The sequence below is a fragment of the Fundulus heteroclitus genome, chromosome 6 (genome assembly GCF_011125445.2).
Source record: "Fundulus heteroclitus isolate FHET01 chromosome 6, MU-UCD_Fhet_4.1, whole genome shotgun sequence".
Lineage (NCBI taxonomy): Eukaryota > Metazoa > Chordata > Actinopteri > Cyprinodontiformes > Fundulidae > Fundulus > Fundulus heteroclitus.
Genome location: NC_046366.1, coordinates 32,180,274 through 32,190,780, shown reverse-complemented (window position 1 = coordinate 32,190,780; position 10,507 = coordinate 32,180,274). Strand labels below are relative to the sequence as shown.

Below are 10,507 nucleotides of genomic sequence, written 5' to 3'. Positions count from 1 at the left end.
CAGCTCATCCTGCCTGTTAGAAGTACTGATGCCCAGGTAGCTCATGTTTCCTATCTGTCAAGAAATGGTTGAAGATGAATATCAGAGCAGAGAAGAAGGCCCTTTGATTGAATTACTAGAGTATTATGAAATCACTGATAACTTATTTATTAGGATTATTGTCTCTGTGAGAAGGGTTTATGTTTTCCAGAAAGAGCAACATATCATCAGCATATACACTTATTTTGTGGATTTTATCAGCTCTTTGAAATCCATAACTATTTCTGCTTTGACAAACTGCAGCCACCGGCGGTTTAATGAATATAGCAAACAGTAAGGGGCAGAGTGGACATATTTTAAGATTGAAGGTCTAGGAAATACATTCATTTGTTTTCACACAGCCATTTTAAGGAGCTCTGTGAGATGAAGCTGTGTTGTTAACGTACCTCTAAAATGACAATTTTTTTCTATAAGATAAAAAATTCTGAGGTCCTTTTCTGAATTATTCACTGGTATGAAAACTAACTCCATTCAAGAGATAGAAAACAAGTTTCGCTTTTGAGTGGGCGTTGGCAGGTCATGGAAGTCCTCTGTCCATATATCATACCCTTAATGGATCAATCCCATGGATCCTAAAGATTTTATTTTTGAGATAACAAACCTTCAGAACTGGGCCTAGCTTGTCTCATTACAGTTATCAGTACATCACTTATCTCTTTAGTATGGGCCATCAAGCACTTTGCATCTCCATTTCTCACAGCAAAACATCCAAATCAGCGATGAAAAAAAAAAGACATGCCCTTTCCAGCCCCATAGTTAATCTTCTAACCTGAAAATCAATTTCAAAATACTTTATCTTTTGTTTAAGTAATACTTAGTTGACATTTAGGAATGACAGTTTTGTCCCACATGTGACCCGTTGAGGTATCAAAGGTTCTGGTAAATCCACCTGCTCTCTCAGCAGTCTGAACGTGATCCTTTGTCCATTTCCTCAGCCGAGAGAGTAAAACTCAACATCTGCTAACACAGAGTATTTCTCATTCACCAAGGTGCTGGAATGACGGCTTAATCTTTATCTAAATTCACAGGGAAGCAACACACGGGACGACTTCAGCTGCTTTTCTGCTAACCAAAACAGAGAATTCCTGCAGCTATTTCCTGACTGGATGGAGTAACCCTCCGGTGATTTCTGGGAGGGAGAAGTGGGTCAGGAGGAAACCTGCCGTCACAGCATCCTGTTGGATTCTGATTGAATTGTCAGAACTGTCAAACATTAGATAAAAGGTGATTTTTCTCTTTTTGTTTTTGGTTCTTTGCAACTGGGGTCTCAACTTTGGAAAACTTCCTATTGGCTGTCAAATCTCCACCTTTGTGTGGCCTTATTTTTATTTTTTTACTATTCTTTATAGTATGTAGCAATTAGGATTTACAACAATGGCAAGTAGTTTGTTAGTTCAACCTGTTCTTTAAGATGAGAGATCACACAATGCTTCAAGTTGAAAAAGTTGTCTCTTTCAATGCAGCACTGGCTACACATATACTACATGGAAATGATTTGTTCTTTGAAAGGCTTAATTTTAAAATATGTGTTTTCACAGGTTTTTTTAACTAATAAATTATGTTAAGGGAATGATGGGTTCAACGGGTAAAAAAAATAGAAATGGTTTTTTTCTTTTTACTTTAAACTTCCTGTTTGCTTCTTTGGACCAAGAAATGGTCCTCAGTGACTCAATAACCTACCAGCTGGTTCCTCCATTTAATTCCTGCATGTTCCCATTTCATAATCGGTTAATCATAAACATGCGCAATACTCACCTATACTGAAGTGTAATTGTGATTCCTATCTGAAACTTTTTTTATTATACCCTATTTATATTTATTTAGAGGGTGTACCCAGCCCTCTTGCCTGGTGAACGCTGCAGAGATAGGCACCCTTGCTCTAATTGACTCATGAAACATGAGATATTCTGATTCCTGATCAAACCTAAATGACTCCAGTCGCCTTCCTGTTGGTAATTTTCTTTCAACGACACTGAGTTGAAAATAGAAAATTACTAAACGCCTGATGGCAGACAACACCCATATAATTTTTAAACTACAAAAGGACCAAATGACGACGGGGCGAAATGACCAACACTCACCCTGAGCCTGGGGTCCCCAAAACATTTATTATTGCAGTTAAGTGTAAAAACAGATAAACTAGGAATAATGGAAGCGCTCAATAACCTGCTACAAACTGTTTTACCTCATCTTAAAACTACTTGAAGGATTTATTGAATCTTGGTTAGACAGGATAACAGCTGAAATGCCAGCATGTAACACTCAGGTCCCTCAGGCAGGTCTATCCGCTCACCCAGACCAGGAACATTCAAATTATTCTTTTTTTGTTCTTTGGGATGGCAGCTTTGAGCAGAAGACAAAGTAACGGCTTCATCTTACTTTCGGCTTCTCATGTTCAGCACGGCTCTGCTGAGTTCACGTCTGTACAAGGACGCGTCCGGCTGCGTGTCCTCCTCCTGGTTGTTCTGGGCTGTGAAACGGGCCGCGTGTCATTTGACTGTCAGCTTCTGTCTCTGGAGTTTTGAGCAGTTCTTTGTTGCTCCACAGAGCTTTCCGGCAGGAAAAGTGGCTGTGAGATCAGGAAGAAGAGGAGTGGAGTATTTTTATTTATTTTTTTTTACAATGGAAAACTGCTGCAGAAGTACAAAATGTGGTTTGGTTTGTGTAGAATGGAGCAGAGGCTTCACATCAGAACCTATTGCTACCACATGCTCCAGCGTTCATTAAAGCAGTCGTTCTGCTTTCTCTCTTTGTATTTACAGGACTGTCTCAGAAAATTAGAATATTTGTGATAAAGTTCTTTATTTCTGTAATGCCAATTTTAAAACACATGAAACGTCATACATTCTGGATTCATTACAAATCAACTGAAATATTGCAAGCCTTTTATGGTTTTAATATCGCTGATTATGGCGTACAGCTGAAGAAAACTCAAAAATCCTATCTCAAAATATTAGAATATTTCCTCAGACCAAGTAAAAAAAAAATTATAACAGCAAAAAAAATCAAACCTTTGAAAATGTCCATTAATGCACTCAGTACTTGGTTGGGAATCCTTTTGCACAGATTACTGCATCAATGTGGCGTGGCATGGAGGCAATCAGCCTGTGGCGTTGCTGAGGTTGTTATGGATGCCCAGGATGCTTCAATAGTGGCCCTTTAGCTCATTTGCATTGTTGGCTCTGGTGTCTTTCAGCTTCTTCTTCACAATACCCCCCAAATTCTCTATGGGGTTCAGGTCAGGGGAATTGGCAGGGCCAATCAAGGACAGTAATGCCATGGTCAGTACACCAGTTTACTGTGAGAATCTTATGTCGTCTCTTAACCACTACCATACTTGTGATTAGTTTACTGAACCAAGCTGAGTGTTTTTCAAGGCTCAGGAAACCCTGCAGTGTTTGGAGTTAATTAGACGATTCAAGTGATTGGTTGAATAGCCTACTAGTATACTTTTTCACGATATTCTAATATTTTGAGATAGGATATTTGGGTTTCTTAAGCTGTACGCCCATAATCAGCGATATTAAAACAATAAAAGGCTTGCGATATTTCAGTTGATTTGTAATGAATCCAGAATGTATGACATCTCATGTTTTTTAATTGCATTACAGAAAATAAAGAACTTTATCACAATATTGTAATTTTCTGAGACAGTCCTGTATTGTGCCAGGTGGGTTAACTGGTATAGAAATTGACATGTGGAGACCTGTGTGGGTGTGGGGTGGGGGGCTGCAGACAGAGTTACAACCGAGATGTTCTCCAGACGAGTCTCCGGTTGCACGCAATTTTTCTTTTTGACAAGCTGAGCCATAGTTTTGTAAAAGTGAATGGAAGCATTTGAAAGTCTCACTTTCCAGCACATAATCAGTTTGTGTTGTAGTTGTGACGTATTAACAGCGCTCCAGCAATATAGCTGTCAAAACGCTGAGGAAACCGACTGTCATGCCTCTCATGAGATACCACAAATCTTTGAGTCTGCCTGGGTTAATTTTCCCACACACCGCCATTTGAACCCTAAAAAGTGGCTATAAGCTAATGCTAAGCGTGTGGTGGCTAGTAGAGGCCTTAAAATATCACTATACAATCTCTAAATGATCTGGCTCAAACACTGAGAGAAAATAGATCTTTTAATAGGTCATTTAAATGCAGGAGGGATTTTTAAAGAGATGATTAATGTAAATCAGGCCCAAATTTCCTCTTTAGAGTTACTATCCTGCAACTTTCAGATGCATCCCTTCTCCATCGCATCCGATTTAAATGTCTGAATCCCCTCATCTTGTTACTGAAAAGTGCTTTATAAATAAACTCACCTTGCCTTGCCTTGCCTTGCCTCATCAGCAGGTCATTCAGCTCTGAAGAGGTCTGGTAACGAGCCATTCATCTGATTCAGCCGTGTTTGCACCTCCACTTGGCTGCTTCTTTGATTACTGCTGTCTTTACGGCCAGTTTGTTTGGACAGCCATGTCTACCTTGTGTCAAACAAGGATGGCCACTTATTGTACAACTTATCATTATTGTAAAATAATAGTAACAATAAACTGTAGTGGACGGTCGGTCAGACATTATTTTTGCTGTTTGACCAGATTTTTGATGGTTGTTTCCACGAGGATGCTTTGTTTACATGTCATCTTATGATTGACGGATTTTCTGTGTACTGTTTAGTAGTATGCTGTAGTTGCACTAGTTAACATAACATTTGGAGGGCCTGAATGCATGCAGTGGTAAATGCATTGCCAAAAAGCCAGTAATTCGTTTATAAATACTATTTCTGCTCACTTTTATTGGCATTGTAATAAATAAAGAAGGTCCATATCCCCTATGGCCTTCCTGGTTTGCTGCTGGGCTGTACTAATTCTGCTCTTGGGTAGAAAGAGCGTAGCTTCTCATTAGCCTGCTCCCCAACCTGTCTGCTGTAATCCTTGGTCTTCAGGATGCTACTTGGTAGCTTATGAACTTCAGAGGCCTTCACAGAACAGCTGCACACAGCTGGACTCTGATCAGTGATGGGGTTAATTGTCAAGGCAATTCTATGTACTGGATCTTTTAGGGGTTTCAGAGTAATGGGGCCTTAATCCAAATCCACTCCAGACTTTTCAGATTTTCGTTTTCTGCAACTTTTGAAGACAGTGTCTTCCTTTTCTTTTACATTCTACGTGATGCTCTAACCTGTGTTGGTCTCTCACTTTAAATCCCAGGAAAATGCATAAAAGTTCATGATTGCAACGTGACAAAATGTGACAGTTTTCTCTCATTTCTGACACTTTTTTAAAAGTTACTCTCCAACAAGTGGTCACAAGAGTCATGCTGAACGTTTAGCTTCCTGTTTGGCATGGTTGAATCTAGAAGCGACGTTGATGAGTTTTATTTATTGCTCGGTGTGAATTTAGCGCATTATTATTGTTAAAATATACTAAATCCTGATAAATGTCCTTCTTTGACTGCATCTGAGCTTCTTTGGATGTTAAATGTTTTACCTGGTGACCTTCTGGAAGTTCTTCAGAGCGAGTGATGATAAACGCATTACTGCATGCAACCCCCTTCCTCGGTCTAACATATTTCCCATCCTTCGTTGTTCCCCAAAAACAATCTGCGGCGTCACTCTTAATCATCGCATTCTGCACCGACAACAACGCGTTAGCGGGAAAAGCTTGGCCGGATCAATGAGAATCACTGCAACGCTGCTCATATTCATTTCCTCCCACTGCAGCAGGAGTAAACATGGAGATGGGGAAAGTGGTGATTGCGTTCTGTCTGGAAATTTGATGTAGATTAAAGAAAATCAAGACGTGAAGCAGGTGATCTCTGAGAGGCTGTGAAGAAGTCGGTATTTCAACAAAACCCCGGCTGGATGAGGAGTACACGCACTTCAGAACGCCAACTCCTGAAGCGTCAGTCCGGTAAACAGCCTCTACAGAACCGTCTTGGCCGAGCGGCAGTGATTGTGCCCCTGATTGTACGCTGAACAGTAATTAAGGCTGAGTGGGAGTGGATTTGTGTTCTTGGCGAGCGATGAAACCCCAGTCTCAGAAAGCGTAAGACAGATTACCCATGAGCCTCTAGGGCCTGGCCGAGGCACGCGGGCGGAGTGGTGGGTGGTCAGCGGCTTGACACGGTAACGAGCTGAACGGCTGCAGCCTGGATGGGGAAACACGCTCCCCGAGTGTTGGAGCTCATGATTTATGTCTTCTCGTGTTGTTTTTACATCAGGCCGGGACATAAAAGTAAATTATGGTTTAAGAGAATAAGGAAAGGTAGCTCGTGTTGTTGGAGCGTTATTGGCAAAGAGCAAATGGAGGTGCAGACTCATTTGTTCATCCATTTCTTTTCTCTTAGTTTTTTTTTTCTGGCTGCAAAGAAATGAGATGGACTCAGAATTTGGGCAGGAATGGCTGAACAGGGACAGATCTGAGGGGAAATAAAGCTCCTGGGAAATTGAAATAATAAAACCACCTCACCTGGAAAAACCCAGATGACTAAGTCTTGGATTGATTGCCTTTCATCTCAGTGATGACAGTGCGGATGAACACAGAGCCTTCTGAGTGAGGGGGATTTAGGGGATTTGTAAAAGACAAAAACACCTGGGGTTAGACGTACTAGAAGTGTTCTTCGTCTTTCAGGACATTTTTTTTAAGTTTTTAAATTTAAAGGACTAGGAACAATTGTTTAGGATAAATTGTGCCTTACTTTGCTGAACTGATACAGATAAAATTGCAAAAAAGAAACATTGGGCCTTTTCTGCTGATTCCTTTCTGCTATGAATTAGTGATGTAACAAAACGATGAAGTGTCTGCTTTGCACGTATGCCCTCACCTCTTCCGCTCATCCCACAGGTTTCCTCTAGGATTTAAGTCTGCGGACTGAGATGGCAAAGGTTGCTTTTCAGTCTGCTGAACTATTTCTGTGCTGATTTGATAGAGTTTATGTTCACTCTCCTGTTGAAAGACCCGCTGACGACCCATTCTCAGCCTATAGAGGAAACTCTGTCTTCCTCCCATTAAATAAACGTACTCGCATTAAAGGGTCAGTTTTTCCTAAATTGTCAGTCCAACCCTCTGCTACTGGTGCATTGAAAGATTGAAACAGTATATGGAGTTATTTTAAAGAGGTTTCCACGTGTATTTTGGGCTCTGGAAGTGGTGTGATATTTTCCACTGTTATTTCAAAAGTGCATTTGTGAGGTCAGACACTGGTGTTGGACAGGAAGGCGTAGCTCTCAGGCTCCGCTCAAATTCCTCCCGAAGGTTTTCTGTCAGTTTGAGGTCAAGTTTGATTGCAGACCCACAAACCGCTCCACACTAAACCTGCCCACCCATGGCTTCATGGATCCGGCTTTTGACGTCACGTTTGAACAAAAGGAGGCCGTCACCAAACCATCCCTGCAGTCCGGAGCATTAAATTGCGAAAAGGTCTTGGTATCCTGAAGCATTAAGAGTTGCTTTGACTGAATGTAAGGGACCGAGCCCATCTCCCAGCAGCCGTTAGACTCATCGACTGGATTTGCAAACAGAGAGGCATGATTCCTCTCTCTGGACATGAATCATGAAGGCAACATAGAGTTTGGAGGTCTGTAGCGATTAACTGTAGCATAAAGTCTGTGCACACTATGTTTCTCAGCATCCGCTGACCTGTGGCTGAGTGGTCAATCAATTAAGATAAGATAAGATATAGTCAATCACTTCCACCTTCTTAAACATTTATTTGAAGTTCCTGTGGAGAATGTATATATATGATGTATATGTATATATTATATATATGATGTATGTATATATATATATATATATATATATATATATATATATATATATATATATATATATATATATATATATATATTTAAATTTAAATAGTTGTTTTTCCCCTCTTCATCTGGTCCCTTCCTGTGACCTCAGGTCAGGTTTAACAGGAAGCTATGATTACAGGAAGTGAGGTAACACTTCCTCCTGAAACACAAATAAGTAAGGTAAGTTCACCAAAATAAAATGCACAAGTTAAATGATCAAACAATAAACTGGAACTGTGAATTGATTTAAACCAAGATGTTGTAGTAAATAATCTGTAGAAATGCAAAACATACACAAACCTGGGATAGTATGCGTTTGCAGACTATAAACTAAATAAAATATGGCTAAATCAAAACAAGAATGTTACCTAAAATTATATAAACTGAGGCAAATGGTGTTCTCACCCACTTTGTCAGACTCGTTAAAAGTCCTCCTCACTACTCCTAACATTTTTTTAAATTTAGGAGCTCTTATAAGGCCTAAGATGCTTTGTGAATAACTTTTGTTTTACCAAAGTAAAATTCTAAGAATTCGTGAAATTCTAAGATTTTACCTGAAATTACATCACTAAAAGCTACTTTTAGTCTTGGGAATCTTTATGAATACAGGCACTCCTCACTACTCTAAAAAAAAAATTCACTTTAGGGGCTCTCTTATGGCTTAGGGTGCTTTGTGAATAACTTTTGACTTACTGAGGTAAAATTCTAAGAAATATAGTTAGGAATCTTTTTGAATACGGGCAGAGGTCTATAGCTCACAGGGAGTTAGCTGACTGTTCTTCTCTAATGTTGACTGCTGCAAATATAAATTCACTAAACATGACTGCCATGAATTGCATTGCATTGCAGGGGAAGGTGGCCAGGATCAGTTTTAAAGGCAGGCTGTTCATAGGAAGAAGATGAGAGCAGAGCAACTGGTCCTCTGCACAGAAATTATTTCAATGACTGTAGTCTCTGATCCTAGGCTTCAGGTACATCCCTCTGGGAAGTAACCTCAGGGAAGCTGCAGGATTCAAAATATCCCTGTTAACATGAAACCCGCTTGGGATTCCACAGAAAGAGCTTGGTATAGTTCCTAGAGAGAGGGATGTCTGTATGTCCATTGTAGGGGTTTTCTAATCTGTCAAACTAACCTTGGGAAATAAGAGACAATGGATGGAAAGATAGATGTTGGATACATTTTTCTAACTGACCTGTCTGTGATTCTATGTCAAATTAATTTGAACAGCATTAACTAGCAAGATGGGGTCACGATCAAAAGACAAAGACATTGGAATATTACATTCATCTTTGTTTGTTTGAATTTGAGTTTATTTTTTCAGTCACAAAATACATATTTCCATAACAGATACACAAAAGCAATAAAAACATGAACTAAAAAAGTTCAGAAGCAAAAGAATTTGCAGTACTTTGCTAGATGCATTTAATATTAAAGAAAAGAAAATACTGAGAAAAAAATAAAATTAAATAATAACATAACCTCTTGCTGACGAGGTTGCAATATTATCCAATCTTATCAACCATCAAAAGTATGGTTCTTAATATGGAAAATACGGTTCAGAAGATTAAGACTCGGCATAACTTTCCTTAGTTGAAATGTTAATACTGTATAAATGCCATTATAGAGAGAATGAACAAAATCGCAGGAGAAGAGTTTTCCCCAAGAAAAAAAAAACCTCACAATTTAGATGAAATAAGATAGAAGCTCTTACTGGTCAATTTACTGTTTACTGGTCAACATTTTTTTTTATTGTATTTCCATTTGCTTGGCTTGTTATTGGATGAGAATTGTCTATAAAGCCAAAATGTTTTTTAATTAGAATTGCTGAGAAATACATGGTAGAGAAAACGTAAAAAAAAAAAAAAAAACAATAAAAAGCTACACTATGTTCATGGAAAAAATTGCCTTGATCTCAGTAAATACTCAGTAAGACTTTGGTTGTCTGAGATGAAAAAAAACAACAACAAAAAAAAACAATTAGGAGCTGATGAGCCACAGCTGTAGCGCCTGCAGAGAGCTCTATTTAAGCTTCAGGTGCTGGTTGACTATTCAGTTGAGGCAGGAACTATGGGAGGAATTTGGCTTCTGGGTTTGTGTGCAGTCGCATTGTGGCTTAAAGGTTTGTGTAGTTTCTTTGTTTTTAAATTTTTTTGTGTATATTTAAAAAGTATGGGTGATTCAGTAGTCAATTTGTGATCCTGGAAGGTTGCTGCTATGGTTGTGAAAAGATGCTGTGAGAAACAAATATGCTATTTAATTCACAGGGTCTTGTTTACCGATTGATCATAATGGAGAAATGCACTATGGACCAAAAGGGACTGGAAACTGTAAGCTAAGTGTTTAGATATGCAAATTGTTAAACAAGCTTACTTCTGGCTAAACTGACATTTGTTTGTTTCAGCCTTGTCCCAAAATGAGATTCCTCTAAAGAGAGAAGTTGCTTTACTCCAGTCGATGGATTCTAGGTTGCTGGGAACTTTAAAAGAAGGTAATTATTTGTTGAAAAATCTGTCAAGCTTTTCATTACATGGACAATTATAATTAAGACTAAAAGGTATGTGAATATCTAACAATGACTTGTTCCTTAAGTGCAACTGGAAACCAATGAAGTGGAATTGGACGTGTCAAGCGACGCCTCCCACAACGTGTCAAGCGACGCCTCCCACAACGTGTCAAGCGACGCCTCC

General features: G+C 39.2%; 1 long non-coding RNA gene across 1 annotated transcript; it reads left to right on the top strand.

Moving 5' to 3' along the window:
• The first annotated feature begins 9,879 nt into the window (after positions 1 to 9,879).
• LOC118563346 lies at positions 9,880 to 10,507 on the top strand. The gene is made up of 4 exons (XR_004931161.1): positions 9,880 to 9,939; positions 10,085 to 10,147; positions 10,222 to 10,308; positions 10,410 to 10,507. It is a non-coding gene; the product is annotated as an uncharacterized LOC118563346 (long non-coding RNA).